The following is a 19,250-nucleotide window of genomic DNA, read 5'->3' as shown; positions in this document are numbered from 1 at the left end:
ATTTTAGGTAAGTGACAAATGTTCTTGAAACAACTTAACAATCTCATTCCTCCTTGAGAATAAAACCTTAACACTTAGCTCAACCTCACCTTTCTCCATCTCACTCTGACAAAAAAATACTAATGAAAGGCAATTTATACACACAAACACATTAAACAGCAAAAAAGTGAAAAGTACTTGACATTCATAATATTTAAATGTATAAATTAAACTAAGAAATAACTTTCCTTCTATTAAATTAACAAATATATTAATATATTCCCACTAATAGATTACAATGAAGTAAATAAAATAGGCACACTCGTCTATATTGCTAGCAAGAATATAAATATTCACCACTACCCTTTTGACTAAGTGAATTCCCTTTTTAGGAAGGTATCCTAAAATAATAATCTGGTGTCACTAAAACTTTGATTGAAAGGATAATTTTCCTTTTTTTTTATTTTTTAATGTTTATTTATTTTTGAGAGGGAGAGAGACACAAGGTGATTGCAGGAGGGACAGAGAGAAGGAGACACAAAATTTGAAGCAGGATCCAGGCTCTGAGCTGTCAGCACAGCGCCTGGTGTGGGGTTCAAATTCATGAACCGTGAGATCTTGACCTGAATCAAAGTCAGATGTTTAATCGTCTGAGCCATCCAGGCGCCCTATGAGGATAATTTTCATGTTATTTTAAAATAGTGAAGCTAGAAACAAATATCTGGTAGTCAATATAAAAACTATAGTGAATTAAAAGCTCTGAATCTATGTAAACACTGAAAATCTTAAAAAAGAAAACATTTAATGACAGGAAAATACTCATATACATTAGGAAAAGACTAGAAGGTCATACATATAGTTTCATGGGAAACAAAAGGAAAATTTTATAAGAAACTGATTCAAAGTCTATATGCAAAAATGTTAAAAGTAGATCATGGGAGGATTTTACTGTCTTTTTTAAGAAAATTTTAGACTTTCCAAATTATTTTTAAATAAATTAAATAAATAAATAAAATATTTAAAATAAAATAAGTATGTATTGAAATAAAATATTTAAAAATGGACTGCTTGGTATTCTTTTTTTGATCAGTATGCCAACTATATCTAAAATATGTTACAAAGCCATGAAATTAACTGAATTCTCAAATATCTGTGTAATTTTTATAAGACTATTGGTGATGCTATAAAGCATTACCAAAAATCAAAGCTGTATTACTAAAATCAGCACCTAACAGAATAAATCAAATAGTTGTGAAAGTCACTAAAAGAAAAAGAAGGTCTCTAGAAGAAAGCAGAAAGACTTGTCTGAAATCCATGGGTAGGATTAATACAGAAAGAATAGGCCATATAAAGGGCATTCATGAAGAAAAAGGAAAGTCTGAGAAGTAAAAACTGGCAGTGATCATGAACACTGTCCAAAAGACACTAGTCCCTAACCAGGGGCACTACTAATCAGTCCTAAAGTGAAGTTTGGATGCAATAATAGACTGATTTCATTTGCCATTAAAAACATCCAACTAACTTCTCTTTTCTATTCCATAAACACAACGTGGCCTTCAGATTATAATTTTGGTTCTCATGTGTATGTTTTTCTTAAGGAAAAAAGAGACATGTAGACAAGACAGATGAATTTCTGATCCCCATAACAGTCATACAACTGGTATTCTCATTTGTAAATTATGCTTCTGTTTGTAAGCATAAGCTGTGCTCCCTAAGTTTGTTCAACTCTGAGCAATCACATTTATTTTCTGTACCTGCTTAGTGGTAACTGCACCAAGACCGATCCTTCTTCAATCTTTCAACTTCCACTCATTTGTTCCTATTGGGGTTAAATATTAAATACGTTCAAACCGCTTGTCTTTAAAACGAAACTCTGCATTTAAGATCAAGTCCAACTCCAACTATAGATCTCTGGCTGCTAATCTATAAACCAAACTTAAAAGGATGAATTGTCAGGGCACCTGGCTGCGACTCACAGGGCATGTGACTCTTAATCTCAGGGTAAGTTCGAGCCTCACATTAGGGGTAGAGTTTACTTTAAAAACAAAAAAAAAAGAATGAATTGTCCCCATTTGTACAGTGTGACTACTTCCTCACTACATGTTCATCTCTTAACTAAATTTGCTCTAAGTCATGAACTTTTTTTTTAATGTTTATTTATTTATTTTTGAGAGAGAGAGAAAGAATGAGAACAGGGGAGGAGCAGAGAGAGAAGACAGAATCTGAATCAGGCTACAGGCTCTGAGCTGTCACCCAAGAGCCCAACATGGGGCTTGAACTCACGGACCACAAGATCGTGACCTGAGCCTAAGTCGGACACTCAACTGACTGAGCCACCCAACCACCCCATGAACAACTTCTTCAGTATAAAATTCTATGGACGCTTTCTAGTCCTTACCTAATTTTGCCTCTGAAAAAATAGTTTATCACTTCTTTTTCTTCTTGAAACAGCATCTTACCTTGCCTTAAATGATACTATATTCCTGATTTTCATTCTATCTCTAAGACCTTTGGTTTACTACGCAGATTCTTCTTCCACTCAGATTCAGCTCTAGGCGCTCCTCCGACTCTCTTTCCTAGTGATCTCCCCTCCCTTCAATTTCCATTTATATGCCCATTCTTCTCAAATCTTTATTCCCAGTACAAATCTCTCCACAGACATATATTTTGGCTTTCTATGATATTTTCATGGGGTCATTCCAAAGGCAATTCAGACTCAATTAATTGCTTGTTTAATTTTCTGTTTTCTCCACTCTAATGTTAGGGCAGGAACCCTAACTTGATCTGTGTATCTCCAATGCCTGGCACAGAGGTATACAATAAATATGAAAGGAAAGAAAAAAAGAAAGGTGGCACATTCTCCAAAATACAAAGGAAGGAAATTTTCCCAGAAATACCCATGATAGCACAGCTTACCAATCAAAACAGTTAAGATAAGTAAATATATAAAAATATAAGATCCACAAGGAGAGGAATTTTTGTTTTTTTCATTATAGTAGTCCTAGTACCTAGAACAGTGGTTGGCACATAATAGGTATAGCATGGCTGAGCAAATGACAAGACTGAATTTTACTCCTAAACTTGCTATATTTTTATAAGTTTTATAAATATGTTCTTTTATATTATATATAAATATAAAGATATGACAAGCAGCTAGTAAGTTTTATAAACTTCTAACAATTCACACAGCTTATTCAGCACTCCTCCTACCTGGCTACCTCCCCACCTCCATCTAGCATTTTCCATTCCTGTTTTCCATGATTGCTCTTCTACAATGGAGCACCTTGCCACTCTGCTACTCCTCCTGTCCCATTCCTGTTAGTCCAGCACTAACCTGCATCATCAAAGAAACTCATTCCATCTCCAATACTTGCCACTCTACTCTACAGAGCCACTGTTCTGATATGAACAAGTTGTCCAATAACTTGTTTTTCTGAAAGCAATCCTTTTATCTGCTTTCTTCATGACACTTGACATTCTCCTGGTGGTAATACCCTTCAAATCCTTACTTCATTTCTGAGACTCACCAGGTAAGGCAGTCGGTGTTTTATTATGATTTCTCAACCATTTCTTCCCTTTTCAAGTCTACTTCTAATAATAATAAACACAGGGGTGCCTGGGTGACTCAGTATGTTGAACATCTGGCTCTTGATTTCAGCTCAGGTCATGATCTCATGGTTTGAGAGTTCAAGCCCCATATCAGGCTCTGCACTGTCAGTGCAAAGCTTGTTTGGGATTCTCTCCCTCCCTCCTGTCTGCCTACCCCCCACTCATGCACATGCACTCTCTCTCTCAAAAATAAATAAATCTTTAAAAAAATAATAATGAACACATATACTACCCAGAATTATAGCTTTCATATTTTACGTTAGGTATTATTTGAATTATTTATTTATTCATTTAATCCTCTAAACGACTCTATAAAGATGATACTATTTTTATTCTCATTTATAGATAAGGAAACTGAGGCACAGAACAGTCAGGTAGTATCTAAAGGGACACACAGCAAGTGGTAGAACCTGTATTCGAACCCAAACAACTTGGCTCCAGAGTCCATGCTCCAAACCACAGTGCACACTGATACTTCAGTACTTGTGATCATCTTCTAGTAACGTCTGGATCTATTTAATATTGCCTTAGTAACTTTAGCACCTGGATCATTCAATATGCTTCTCTTCTTCCCCATTCCTTCACAGTCCTTTGCAAGTCATGACCCTATGACACTCATCCTGCGGCATTTATTCACAATGATAATGCTTTTACCATGTAAATGTAACAGATTTTCTAAGCCAGTGACCTCCATCTATGCAAAGCCACACACAAGCGAGACCATTTTTGGCTTCTCTTAACTTCCAAAACAGCTCCATCTCCAAAATCCAAAACACTGGTTTTCCTCTCTGAGCAGAACCAATTATCCTTCCAGCTCTTTAATTTCCTAACTAGGACAGAATTTGTTCATTTTCCCTGTGTTTTCAGTACACTGGACTTCTCCCCGTTATCCCGTCCCACTGCTCCCATCCTCACTCTATTTCCTTCACCGTCTAGCTTGGTCAGCCACTTTTAAAAATGCATTTAGAAATACGCCAAATCACTGGTTTCCAGAAGTCACTGCCATGCTATTAGAAAATTTTCTGAACCTAAATAAAAAAAAAAAAAAAAATGAAACTTTTAAGCTAAATTTATTCAATTTAAAAATATTTTATTGGAGATTATTTCCTTCCTTTTTTATGTGTGTCAATTCTTTTATGAAATGATAAAAGTGGGTAATAGAGGTTTTTGTTCCTTTTGTTTTTGGATGTCCTGCTTTACTGAAATTAAAAACTGCAATTCTACATCAGTCCTCAAATCCAGCCCCTTTCCCTGTATTCCTCTATATTTTGTGCTGGTCCACATAATCTAAAAATTTAGAAGCCATTGCATTAGAATTTTTTGCCCACTGGTTGGTGCTGCTCCTCATACTTTCCCAATCTCCAGACTGTTTTCTTCAATATCTTCCCTAAGCTGTCATGTTATTAAGAAGCAAACAAACAAAAAAAAGTCCACGAAGTCATTGATAATAGTTGAGACTAAGACAATGCTTTGAAAAACTGCATAAGAAATAAGAAACCACCTTTCATGCCGGAACACACACATTATCAACCCTCAATCTAAATAATGTCAACAAAGCCCATAGTTCATCATTGCATCCATTTGAATATGAGACTATAAAATGTTTTGCTAAAATTAAAACAGAGTTCATGACACCTTTTACAGTCTGCTCAATTAAGTTTACTTCTCCAAACAAAAATGGAGAAACAATTTTACTCCTGCTACCCACATTTTATGAGCTAACTTCTATTTTTAATATATATTTGGCAATATGAGAAATATTTAATTGGTTAATATATATGACCATGCTGTGGGTTGAACTGGGTCCCCTAAAAGGATACATGGAAGTCCTAATCTTAGTATTTGTGAATGGACCTTATGTGGAAATATGGTAGCTGAATCTTTGAAGATGTAATTAGTTAAGATGAGATCAACTGGATTAGGGTGACCCAAAATCCAATGACTCTTGTTCTGATCAGAAGTCCATTTGAAGAGACACAACCAGGAGAGAATGCCAAGTGAAGGCAGCGGCAGAGATAAGAGTGATGCATCTACAAGCCAAGAAGAGCCAAGGAGTACCCAGGTGCTACAGGACGCAAGGAAGGTTCTTTCCTAGAACAGCCAGAGGGAACATGGCCTTCCAAGACCTTGATTTCCATCTGCTGGCCTCCAGAACTGTGAGATAATAAATGTCGACGTTTTTAAGCCATCCAGTTTATGGGAATTTGTAAGAGCAGCCCCGTGAAACTAATACAAGCCATTAATAAGAATGACAAAGGACACAAAACAGATATTATCCAGGACATCAACAAACTTCAGAAACAAAAAGCAAAACTACTTATCTATAACTTTAAATTATTTGATTATATTGCATTAGAATACTTTACACTAAAAATTTTTTATGAAAGATAACTTAGTTTCAATTGACAAATACTATCACCCAAAAGTACTTAATTCTTTTCACTTTACAACTTAGACCCTTTACAAGAGTTATTGTTATTCTTAAAATTGTTTACCCCAACATAATTCAAATAAACGTAATAACCTTCAAAGTTATTTTTTAAAAAGTATACTTGGAAGCTGAGTAAGGTGGTATAAATATGAATTTTGTGGTCAGAAAAACTTGGGTTACTACCTAGGCCCTTATTAGCTGTGACAATTTTGAAAAAATCCTCAGCATCACAGAATCCTCTATTATATTTTACTTTAAAAGGAGGGAGGGAGGCATAAAGGCTACCTCACAGTTTCTAACCAAGATAAAAATGAGTCATTTGATAAATGTTTCTAATTCTCAAAAGAAATACAAACATTTGTAGGATACTTGAAATTTATGTTTAAGTCTTTGAGGAAAGTGGGATAGTATCTGAGGTTAGTTAATGTCACAAACAGAATGAAGATGATATAAAGTGATAGAAAAGCTAAGAGAAGAGACTGTAGAGTGATGGCAACACAATTTGGAAGTGCCTAGTAGCAATGTGAAGCAAGGACAAATATAATCCTCCTCAAATAATACACTGAGTATACTATCTACTGAATCAAAGTGTACAAAATTGAGGGACGCCTGCGTGGCTTAGTCAGTTAAGCATCTGACTCTTGGTTTTGGCTCAGGTCATGATCTCACATGCGGGTTCAAGCCCCACATCGGGCTCTGCCCTGACAGTAAAAAGCCTGCTTGGGATTCTCTCTCTCCTTCTCTCTCTCTGCCCCTCCCCCACTCATGCTGTCAAAAATAAATAAACTTTTTTAAAAAAAGTATACAAAACTGAAGTGGAAAAAGGTCAGGGACAGGAGAAATACATTTATAACAGAACGAGTATCTCCAAATGCAAGGAGAATGGGTTAACTAGCACCAAGAGCAGAAGTACTGACCTAGACTGTAATAAGACCATATGTAGTAGAAAGGAGCAATTTGTACCTCAGCAATTAATAGAGGATAACAGCTTAAGAAAGCAAGCAACTGGAAGATGGAGTTTAAAGACATATTAACCACATAAAAGAAGAGTGTTTAATCACTTTAGGGATCAGAAAGAAATTACTTTAAAAAGTGTCTTCTTCAGGGGCACCTGGGTGGCTCAGTCAGCTGAGCAATGACATGGGCTCAGGTCCTGATGCAGTTTGAAGAAGCCCCGTTCTTCGGGATTGCTGCTGTCAGCCTTTCAGCGCAGAGCTTGGATTCTCAGTCCCCCTCTCTTTGCCCTGCCCCCCCCCACTTGCACTCTCAAAAATAAACAAACATCAAAAAAAAAAAAGCGTCTTCTTCAGTCTTTAATTTGACTAAGTACCAAGGTAACATCTTTTTTTTAATTTTTTTTTAATGTTTATTTATTTTTGAGACAGAGAGAGACAGAGCATGAACGGGGGAGGGCCAGAGAGAGATAGGGAAACACAGAATCCGAAGCAGGCTCCAGGCTCTGAGCTGCCAGCACAGAGCCCGACGCGGGTCTCGAACTCACCCACCGTGAGATCATGACCTGAGCCGAAGTCGGATGCTTAACCGACTAAGCCACCCAGGCGCCCCAGTAACATCTTAAGTAACTACAGAAGTTAGGAAACAGAAATGTTAAAATAACAAGAGCTAACATTTAATGCATGCTAACTATATGCCAGGCATTGTTCTAAGTACTTTGCATATTTTAACTCATTTAATCCTCACCAACTACCTTATAGAGTTAGGTATTATTATTCTTATTCCCATTTTGCAGATAAGGAAACTAAGACACAAAGAGGTTAACTTGCCTATTGTGACATTAAAAGGCAGAAACAGAATAAATACAGAAAAACTGTTAAATAGGATTTGTTAGCTGCTAGACTGCCTAAGGTAATGTCTATTAAAAATAAGTTTCACCATTTCTTCCAATTAAACCATTAACCCCTAAATAAAATAAAATTTTTTCTTCTAATTCTTTTTTGATGTTCCAGGAGACGCCTGATTTCCTTTGAGAGATCTTTCAATCTTGATATATTTTTTATGATCTGTACCCTCAAGCCATTTCAACTCAGTTGTGTACTACAGTTTACTATCAAAAAAAAGCAAAACAAAATTCCTCTCCTCCTCCTCCCAAAACAATGAAATTTATTTTTTTTTCATGTTTTTCGAACTGGAATAACTGCACCAACTTAAAGACATCAATAAACAAAACAAGCAAACCTCCTGAATTTTTCAGTGAACAACCCTGGTTCATTTCTTTTAATGGCGATATACCAGAGTTTATGTATCAGGCTAGGCAATTACTTAAATACAACTTCAAACATATTAATAACTCCTGTTTTTAAAGGTATCTTTAATTGCCTCTGAAAGCCAGTCTTGCAACATTTTAACAGACATTATGTAACTTTGCATGAAGTTCGAGGGCACTAAATCCCAAATACAAAAGTTACCTAAACATGTTTTCTCAAACAATGACCTATCAACTCTATATATAACCTATATCCAAGGCTATTCTCTACCACGAATTTACAAGTTACCTTCCGAGGGTTTCTTAAACCTCGAGGGTTTAAGAAAAGTAGTTAGACTCAGACCAGTCTCTCCTAAAGTATCTTGCCAGACCTGCCCCTTTCTCATTCCCCCAGGCGGCGTGCGAAACTCTGGAGACGAGGCCAAGACCTCGGTCTTTCTGAAAGAGAGCAACCTGCTGCCAAGAATTTGGTATTGGTCTGAATGGGGGTGGGGAGCCAGACACCCGGGAAGATAGGGACACGATCCGGCTGGTCTTCACAACGCGGGACCTTTCTCCCTGAGGACGAGAGGAGCCACCGGGGCACAGGGCACAGCGAGAAGCAATGGGTCAGGGTTAGCAGCTATCGGAGAAGCACTTAAACTCCTTCCGGTTGCAAGACAGCGCACAGATACCGGACTGAGAAGAGGGGAGCTCCCCCGCGCTGCGCTGCCCAGGGTCCTGCCAGTAACGCCCCCGGGAGAGGTGGAGCGGCTCCCCAGTCCGGCCCTCTCTCCAAAAGACAGTGATGAAGACAGGGAACCAACCCCATGACAGACTCTCAGCCCCCTTAACCGCATTCACTACCGGAACAGCCTTGGAACAGTCGGGAGAACATCACCCGGCGGGCTTTCAGTATTTTACCTTGTGTTATGGTACCAGCCGACCGCCATGTTTCGCAGAAGCCCGGGCCGCCGGGCTCCCGTTCACCCGAAAATATCGCGAGAACAAAAGCGACAACCACCGTTGAAAACGTCAGATGGGAGACATGTAGAGTTCTCGCGATATTCCCTTTGCTTACGGAGCGCTTTGTGAATCAACAGGTGTGGTCGATATGAAAGGGGTGTGGCTAAACAGAACAGAGGTTGAAATGTATTTTAGGTGTAACCACGTGGCCAATAAGGAATCAGCTTCTCCGGGAAGGAATGGGTTACCTTTGTAATGACACTTAGGGGCCACAGAATGAATCTCAACGCCTCATAGAGTGCTTCATCACTAAGGACAGACTTGGGCACAGGTTTTATCATTTGCAACCCTAATGCGTATCAGTACAATCTGCATCATGTTTTGTGACTTCTGTATTGGCCTCCTTATTTCCTCACATCAAGAACATTTAGACTCCCTTTTTCAAACGAAATTTCACTAAATTGAAACTATCCCAGAATATAAAAGCAGATAAAGTGTTTCCACTGATGCAATTTCATTTCCAGACTTTTCATGTCAGGGTTAGTCCTTCACATATTTAAGAAGAAGCTTACTGTAGTGGGTAAGAGCTTAGAGCTTTAGGAACTGGTGCTAAATTTTAACTAGGATTTCCTGGGTTAAAATTCCGGTTCAACCATTTATGGGCACATTATTTCATCTCGTTTCCTTATCTGAAAAATGACGCGATAATAACAATTTCATGTGGTTGTTATGAGATCTAAGTGAGTTAATAAATATCTAAACTGTTTCTTTACCTTAGCCACAAAGGTACCAGTAGACCTTCCTTCTTTGTGGGTCTAAGATTATATGGGCTCTTGCTTGCATGGAAGCTAGCTGTTGTTCACTTAGTTACATCTGGTCCCTGGTCTCCAGAGGAGTCTGCTTTCATGATAACAGCTGACCCCTAAGAGTTGGAATTCCCGGTATAGCAAAACTGACTAATTTGATCCTCCTTATTTAAAAAACAACTCACCATTTTCCAGACTACCAAATGAAGACAAAATTAATTTCCCCTGAAGATTGAAACTCAGCTTAACTTCAAAGTGAGGTGAATACTTAATCCTATGTTATTGGTGGTGGGTGTTATATCTGTGAAACAATTTGCTTAACACAAAAACATTACATTATATATTACCTGCAGAAGAGAATTAGGAAATAGGTTTTAAATTGGGGATTTAAACTGGTGCTAAACAACCTGTACTTTTTTTTTAAATTTATTTTAATGTTTATTTTTGAGAGAGACAGGGAGAGGCAGAGAGAGTGCATGCAACAAGTGGGGAGGGGCAGAGAGAGAGACACACAGAATCCAAAGCAGGCTCCAGGCTCTGAGATGTCAGCACAGAGCCCAAAGCAGGGCTCAAACCCACAAACCACGAAATCACGACCTGAACCGAAGTCGGATGCATAACTGACTGAGCCATCCAGGCGCCCCTAAATAACCTGTATTTGTACAGATGCTCAAAAGGTGTTTTCATGATGCTTTTTTTTCTTTATAGTTTGAGTAAAAGTTTTAGCAAGTTAGTAAAATTAAGATAGATAGATAGATAGATAGATAGATATACGAATGCCCCACAAACACCTCAAATTCGATATATTCCCAGTGGATCTTATTATCCCCAAAGCTATTTCATCTCTTCTATGCGTAGGAAAGTCAAGGGTACCACTAACATTAGATTCAATCAGTTTAGAATCCTGTGTCTCCTCCCCCTTCTTACTAACTACCAGTCCTCATGATCAGACAGTTCCTTTTATAAAACTATTCTCAGTTTCGTGCTATACACCAGGTGCCTTCATTTTTATTTGCTTCTATTATACATGATTATCAATGTTATACTCAAATTGTGTACTTACATTTTCAAACATTGTGCTATACACTCTTAAATAATTTTATCACCTACCAAGTTAGGACTTAAAAATCATTTTTCATGTGCCAAGTTTAAACTTGGTACGTCAGCTAATGGATAAATATTTTCAGTATGTTTATAGTGGCACTATCTGCCATTTAATATCTCTGTTTCAGTAGACTTACCACCAATATCTATAAAGCATTGTGCAACATTTCAGTATGACTAATAATAGATCATAGGGACCATAGATCACTCAACTCACTGTGACCTGGCCATTCATGTATCAAAGATTCGCTGAGTACCTTCTATATGACAAGTGGTGTGTTAAGTACAGAACATGACCTAGTGACAAAGCAGACAATTCTTGTGGAATTCATACTACATTGGGGTATACAGTTACCAAATAATAAGCCCCAAAACAAATATATGACCGTGGCTGGTGTCATTTATCTTAATAGTAGTAAACTATTTATTTTAATAGTTATTAATAATGTATTATGTGTATGCAACATTTTTTATTATGGTCTTCAGTAAATTTCAACACAAAAACATCCAGCTGAAATACAGATTTTATATAATATTCTCTACATTGATTACAACATTTGAGTTGGTATTTTGCTTTCATTTCCAAACATTCTTTCACTAATATTTTTCATCTTTGCATCATAGATGTATTGTCTCATCTATTTGATTAGCTGTTTTTTCTGAATTCTCAATATTTTAAAATAAATTGTAGCTCTTTTATATTTCTTAAAGCTTTTATTTTTTAAATATTTATTTATTTTTGAGAGAGAGACAGAATGTGAGCAGGGGAGGAGCAGAGAGAAGGAGATAGAATCTGAAGCAGGCTCCAGGCTCTGAGCTGTACCCACAGAGCCTGACACAGGGCATGAACTCACAAACCACAAGATCATGACCTGAGCCGAAGTCAGTCACTTAATCGACTGAGCCACCCAGGTGCCCCTTTTCCCTAAAGCTTTTAAAAACATTACTAATTTCCTTCTAATAGCAGATGAAATTCTTTATATAAGTACCTAGGTCATAATGTAATAAATACTTTAAGTTAAAAAGAGACAGCATATTTAACTCTCATACTGTAGGTAGGCAAAATAAATCTTTTATTTACTTATTTATTTATTTATTTATTTATTTGATGTTTATTTATTTTTTAGAGAGAGAGGGAAAGGGAGAGATGGGGTGTGAACAGGAGAGGGGCAGAGAGGGAGACAGAATCTAAAGCAGGCTCCAGGCTCTGAGCTGTACCCACAGAGCCTGACACACGGCTTGAACTCACAAACCGCAAGATCATGACCTGAGCTGAAGTCAGTCACTTAATCGACTGAGCCACCCAGGTGCCCCAAAATCTCTTATTTTTATTTTTATTTATTCTGAGAGAGAGAGAGAGAGAGAGAGAGAGAGAGAGAGAGAATTCCAAACAGGCTCCACACAGATAGTGCAGAGTCCAACTAGGGGCTTGAACTCATGAACCACAAGATCATGGCCTGAGCCGAAATCAAGACCTGGACACTTAAATGACTGAGTCATCCAGGTGCCCCCAAATTTTGATTTCAATAATATGACATAAATAGAAATGTCTGCAAGCTTTATCACCCATCAAACTCAGATGCCTTCAGGAGTCAGGCTATCTGCATATGTGTCTCATCCAAAAGCTTTCAAAGTCAAATTTCTTTCCAGACCAAATGTCTGATAACCCCTATAACAATCACTACCTAATTTTCACCTGTTGATGTTAATATTTATAAATTCATAAATCCAGATGAACTTTGGAAGAGAATATCTAGGAGCAAGTACATTTGTATCTGTGTGTCTTTATGTTTGTATAATTTTTATGTACATGGGCAAACTGGCATAAGTACATAAAAAGGGGGAAATAACAGTATGCTATGAGAGAAAAAAACAATCAACTTTCAATTGAGCAGAGCAGAAGATATTTTTCCATTTTATGGTATAATTATCTAACATTGATGTTGAGCTAAAAAGGTGAAATAATTTCCATCCTATATATGGAATGTGTCCCTACAAGGTAATTTTCATATCAGGTCAAAAATACATGAACATCTAAATATATAAATAATATATGGTCAGGATAGAGATGCTTTGACTAAAAAATATATACTTTACTATCACTGTTCAAAAGAACCTAACTTGGCAAATTCTTTTATTTGTTAAACTTGTTTTCCTAAGTAAAGGATAGTTGAGCCATCAGTAGTAAGGGCCTCTCCTTTCTGTCTGGGTCTTAGAAGGAAAGAAGCCAGTGAGACATAAGCATTCTCCCTTACCCTACACACACTTCCTCCTGAAGTAGGATTTGAGGGAGTAAGCTTGGTCAGAAGTTGATTTTCCTCTAATGGAGGGTATTTACATTGGGGGGAACCCCCTTAAAGATCGGAGTCTTTGACACAGATTGGGGCTGCTGCCCAATGGATATCACTTCCATCCTATAAGGGTGATGTTCTAGAACACACCGATCCCCCTTGGTATTCCCATAATAGCAGTGTTGCAGATCGCTGAGCCTGAGTTAGGAGAAACCACTAACATCAGTCTGTCGTAAGCCAACTCCATGTTGAACGCATAGGAATCCATTGGAGTCTTCCCTTTGGAGGCAAAAGGTGGAAAAATATGAGGCTGGGAGATTAGTACCATTCCCATATTTTTCTTTTTGTCTATACACCAAACAAATTGTTTTGATTCAGTTAAGCTATGAGATTTGTCAGGGAAAAATTGAAAAGATTTAATTATGATAAAGCTTTAAACGCGCTATCAAAGGCCATAATGGACAGTGTGCCTTCCTCCTTGCTCTCTCTTGGATCATCCTTCAGGAAAATGCAGTTCTGTCACAGGCATACTTAAGAAGTCCAGTGGAGAGGTCCCCATAGTAAAATTTGCTTTAAATGTTCCCAATGAGAAGTTTAAAGCCACTCAGATCCCTGACCCGTTGTGTGAGACCTCTTTTTCTCCGAAATCTTACATCATTTTCTTGTCCTTAGTACTCTTAAATTTCAGTGATGTGTCTGATATGGATCCATGTCTTCATTGGTGTGCAGTGTATCCAGTGGCTCATTTCAGCCTGACAACTCATGTCCTTTGGTTCTAGGAAGTTTTCTTATTTTCTTAATTTCTCTTTTCTATTTTCTCTGTTATTTCATTCTTATACTCCTATTGTTATATAATATCTTCTGGACTTTATAAACATTAAGAGGAAATGGGACAAGGACAGCAGGGAAATAAAGAATTATATTTTGGGACCCCTGGGTGGCTCAGTCAGTTGAGTGTCCAACTTCGACTCAGGTCATGATCTCATGATTTGTGGTTTGAGCCCCGTGTCTGGCTCTGTGCTGATAGCTCAGAGCCTGGAGCCTGCTTTGGATTCTGTGTCTCCCTCTCTCTCGCCTCTCCCCCACTCATGCTCTCTTTCTCAAAAATAAACAAACATTAAAAAAAATTATACTTTTTGCTTTATACAACCACAGTATTGTTTTTTTTTAATTAGCACTATTTCTTTGCATTTATTTCTTTAAAAGGTATAAATTAAAATTAAGTAAAATTAAAAGCAATGTATGATAATTAGGAAGTGGGGGAGACTTCTGGTTGCCTAAATACTCTTTTCTCATTTAGTTCCAGAACCCTGGACAATAAACTCAAATGAAGAACTACATTCACAAGCTTGTCAAGCAGGGTGGGCAGATATGTAAGTAAAAGTCATTGAGTAGGACTTTTTTTTTTAACATTTATTTATTTTTGAGACAGAGACAGAGCATGAACAGGGGAGGATCAGAGAGAGAGGGAGACACAGAATCCATAACAGGATCCAGGATCTGAACTGTCAGCACAGACCCTGACACAGGGCTCGAACTCACGGACCGCAGGATCATGACTTGAGCCGAAGTCAGACGCTTAACCAACTGAGCCACCCAGGCACACCTGAGTAGGAGTTTTATGAAAGCCATTTGTTCTCTTTTCTCCTTACCTTCCCTCTTCTCCGCTTGGAATGTGTGCGTGATGGCCTGACCCCAGCAACAATTTTATGACTTATGGATTGAATTCATACACTGAAGATGATGGAGGAGGAAGACAGAAAAAGCCTCAGGCTATCATAGCTGTACAGCTGCCTCCTAGTTTCCTGACTTCATTTAGGGAAGAGAATAAAATCCTAATTCCCTCAAGCTACTGCAGTAAAGTCTTTTTAATTAGCATCTGGCAACTAATTCCTAACGGATTCAAAGAAATTTTCACTATTTTTGACCTCTGAAAACAGAACCTCCCCTATTACATATAAGCCTTATTTTTACCTCTACATTTTATTTTCATTCACATGTCCAAGTGTGTGCATGAAGCTGGCCCCATTCCAGTATCTCCCTGCTTCCAGTGTCATTTCCCTAGTTCAAACTCCACACGTACACTAGTAGTTGTCCTCTGAAAACACTCATTGTTGTCATATGGTGATTAAGGTCTGCAATCATCAAAACCTATGCGCTAATTCTGCTGTGAAACTAGCTGTTTAAACATGCTCATGCTCTCTCAATAATAAATAAACATTTAAAAAATTTTAATATAAAACAAATCACTTAACGTCTCTTGCTTCAATCTCCTCATTGGTAAAATGGGAGAGACGATGCCTTTCTGATACGATTGGGCTTAGAATTAAATTAATATATGTAAAGTAGTTGGCACACAGAAAGCTATTAAGGTAGCCTGATGTCATTCCCCAATTAAATCCTTTAGGGATAAGAAAGAGAATTATTGAAAAAGACGTGGAGACATAAAGAAATGAGTAACTGAAAAGATATATAGGTACTTATATTCTCAAAGAGCAAGTCTTAATAAAGTCAACCTTTCCCCAAGTAATATATGACAGTCTCTTCCTGCCACATGTAACAGTTTATTGCTGGATTTTGGCCACATTCAACTATCAGAGTTTAATCAGATTTGACCCATCCTGATAAAAGTTATTAAAGCAATTAAGAACTCTGAAACTACTTGAAAAAGGCTGTGTACAATTCAATGATTTTAGAAAATTTATGGAGTTGTGCAATCATCGCCATAATCCAATTTTAGGACATTTTCATCACCCCCATTTTGTTATCTCCTGCTCTCACCCATAGCCATAGATAAGCCATTGTTCTGCTGTCTCAATAAATGTATTTTTAAGACACTTCATGTAAGTGGAATTAGTCTTTTGCAACTGGATTCTTTCACTTAACAAAATGATTTTGAGGCTCACTTTTTAAACTTTTAATTGTTCCCTTTTGTACAAAAATATTTTTAAAGGATTCAGGGTGTGGGGAATCCTTTTTAAAAGCTTTATTTTAGGAAAATGCACAAGATAATAATCACATGAATTGAAAGTTTACTAGGAGCCAGCTACTCTTTTAAGTGTTTTAAATTTATGAACGCCTTTAACTATAGGATATCTCTATGAATAGGTTTCTTTTATTACCTCCATTTTATAGATGAGGAATTAGAAGTACAACAAGGCTAATTTGCCCAGTCATAACACTGATTAATGATAGAGCTGGAATTTGAACCCAAGTAGTCTGGCTTCAGAACCAACACTTAATCCCTATGCCCTGGGCTATATTAATAGCCCAGGGGTTATTAATATTACATTCAAAACATTTTCATAAAGATTAGCTTGAATAATTAAAGGAACCCAATGGAAATATCAGGTAATGTCTGGCATTCAGAAGATATTCAGACACATTTTAAACCCTTTTTCCCTAGAAGAGAATGGATAGTGCAAAATGTAACTCCCAGCATTAACCAAGAAAAATTAACAAATAGGCTGACTGTTAAAAGTGACATCAGCAAATACAAGTCGCAAGAGCAATTCATGTTCTAGACAAAGGGAATCACAGAAAAATGATAGGGTTTAATGCTCTAGATGTATGTGGAACATTCTAATTAACCGGACAGAAGGATAAGTTCTACCCTGAGGAACTAGTGTAATTAAAATGGCCTTAAGTTGGGGAGGGGGATGAATGAGATAAAACAGATTCAGAATACACTGATCAATGTATAGAATTGTTGAATCATTATATTGTACACCTGAAGCTAATATAACATTGTATGGTAATTATACTTCAATAAAAATATTTTAAAAAGCACAGTGATATGGAAAGATCTCCAGCCTGTATGATCAAGTGGAAAAAAACAAGTTTAGAACAATTTACACATTATTCTTGTGTTTAATGGGAGAAAATAAAAATATGCATTCATGTTTGCATTTATTTGCACAAAAACACTGGGAGAGTATACAATAATGCAATAAAATTTAAAAAGGCCTTTAAGTAGATTTACATGGTGTATTTGATATATACAGAAGCATATATAAGTTATGAAGTAAGATAATATCCATGAAGCCACCACTCAACTTAACTAGAAAATTAATAGCATTGAAATGACTTGTGTGTGGTTCCTCCAGCATATCTTACTGCCTTCCCACTACTCCAAATACTGGGCTACATTCCCTGTTTTTTTTAACCATATATGATGTAAGCCTAAGCAAAATAATGTTTAAATTTGCTGGTTTCTGAGCTTTACAATGGCACCTAATCTTTTGAAATTTGCGTTTTAAGTTCAGCATTGTTTCTAAGATTCACCTAAAAAGCCTGTGGACTGTTTTCTATTTTTTACTCCTACATGAGTATACTACATTTTGATTATCCATGCTTCTATATGGGGTATTCGGAATTCCAGCATTTTGCTGATACTTACATTTCTGTAAACATTCTTTGTACATGTTCAGTGGTCATGGTTGCCTCATTTCCTCTATGACGCGGTCTCAAACCCGACTGCACATTACAATCATGCCAGGAGCTTTAAAAAGCTCCAGATTTTACATCTTATTGCAGCCATGGTTGAAGACAATTCCCTAGCGCATACACCTAGGGGTAGAATTGCAGACTCAGAGGACACTGGCATCTTCAATTTTCCTGATCAAGTCTCAGTCTTCCAAAGCTGGAGTTCCTGATTACTCCCTAGCCCCACCAGCAGTGAGGAGATTCTGCTTCCTCCACATTCTCATTATATTTATATTGTCATACTATGCAACTGTTTGCCAATTTTGGAGAATGCAGAAAGGCATTGTTTCTTGCTTTTGTATTCTGTTCCATTGGTCAATCTCTGCAGCAATATTATAATCACTGTCTTAATGACTATAGCTTTTAACCTGTTAAAATTCTCCCACTATATTCTGCCTTTTTCTTAGTTTTTTTTTAATGTTTATTTTTGAGAGAGAGAGAGAGAGAGAGAGAGAGAGAGAGAGAGAGAGAGAGAGAGATTGAGTGCACAAGCAGGGGAACTGCAGAGAAAGAGAGGGAAACAGAGGATCTGAAGCAGGCTCTGTGCTGTGAGTGCAGAGACCAGTGTGGGGTTCAAATCCATGAACCATGAAATCATGACCTGAGCTGAAGTCAGTTGCTTAACCTACTGAGCCACCAGGTACCCCTCTTTTTTTTTTAAGTTTATTTTGAGAGCGAGAGAGAGAGAGAGAGAGAAAGAGAGAGAGAGAGAGAAAGAGAGAGAGAGAGAGAAAGAGAGAGAGAGAGAGAAAGAGAGAGAGAGAGAGAATGAATCCCAAGAAGGCTCCATGCCATCAGCGCAGAGCCCCATGTAGGGCTCGAACTCACAAACCATGAGAGATCATAACCTGAGCCAAAATCAAGAGTTGGATGCTCCACTGACTTAGCCACCCAGGGGCCCCTATTCTGCCTCTTTTTAAGAGATTTTAGATGTTTTGCTCCCAACAATTGTTTGTGTTGCCATTATTTGACAATTTCATAATTTATTCTTAGTTTATAAATATCTGTAGGGAAAAGAATGAGAGTGATAATCTTGTGACAATACAGCAAAGACCAAGATGAAATCAAGACCAGTGCCAAACACTATTGCTCTTTGGTGAGAATTAGATACTTGTTAGACTTAACATTGTTGACTCTTGAACTGACAACATGCATGAAACACTGGAACTAGATTGCTGAAAATCATATGAAAGAAACAATGTGGGGGTCGTGAGAAGAAATGAAGTCATGCAATTTCTGGCTTATGAATGAACACATTTGGGGCAGCTGGGTGGCTCAGTCAGTTGAGCGTCCAGCTCTTGATCTCGGCTCAGGTCATGATCTCACGGTTTGTGAGATTAAGCCCACGTCAGGCTCGGCACTGATATTTCTCTCTC

The 19,250-nt window shown here is 37.5% G+C and overlaps 1 protein-coding gene across 2 annotated transcripts in view; it reads right to left on the bottom strand.

The window, feature by feature from the left end:
- Nucleotides 1-9,270, bottom strand: part of ERGIC2 (ERGIC and golgi 2) — a 41,921-nt gene extending 32,651 nt beyond the window's left edge. Inside the window, exons 1-2 of one of the 2 annotated variants that reach the window (XM_025930326.2) lie at nucleotides 9,147-9,248; nucleotides 1,734-1,798 (exon numbers count right to left, since the gene is read on the bottom strand). The gene's annotated coding sequence lies outside the window, so the exon portion shown is untranslated. Of the gene's footprint in view, nucleotides 1-1,733; nucleotides 1,799-9,146 lie in introns of both variants that reach the window. The other variant, XM_025930327.2, reaches the window with a different exon arrangement.
- Between the last annotated feature and the right edge of the window lie 9,980 nt (nucleotides 9,271-19,250).

The sequence above is a fragment of the Puma concolor genome, chromosome B4 (assembly GCF_028749965.1).
Source record: "Puma concolor isolate L17-30 chromosome B4, mPumCon1.1.hap2, whole genome shotgun sequence".
Taxonomy (NCBI): domain Eukaryota; kingdom Metazoa; phylum Chordata; class Mammalia; order Carnivora; family Felidae; genus Puma; species Puma concolor.
The sequence above is the reverse complement of the archived record's forward strand: the minus strand, read 5'-3'. Positions and strand labels throughout refer to the sequence as shown.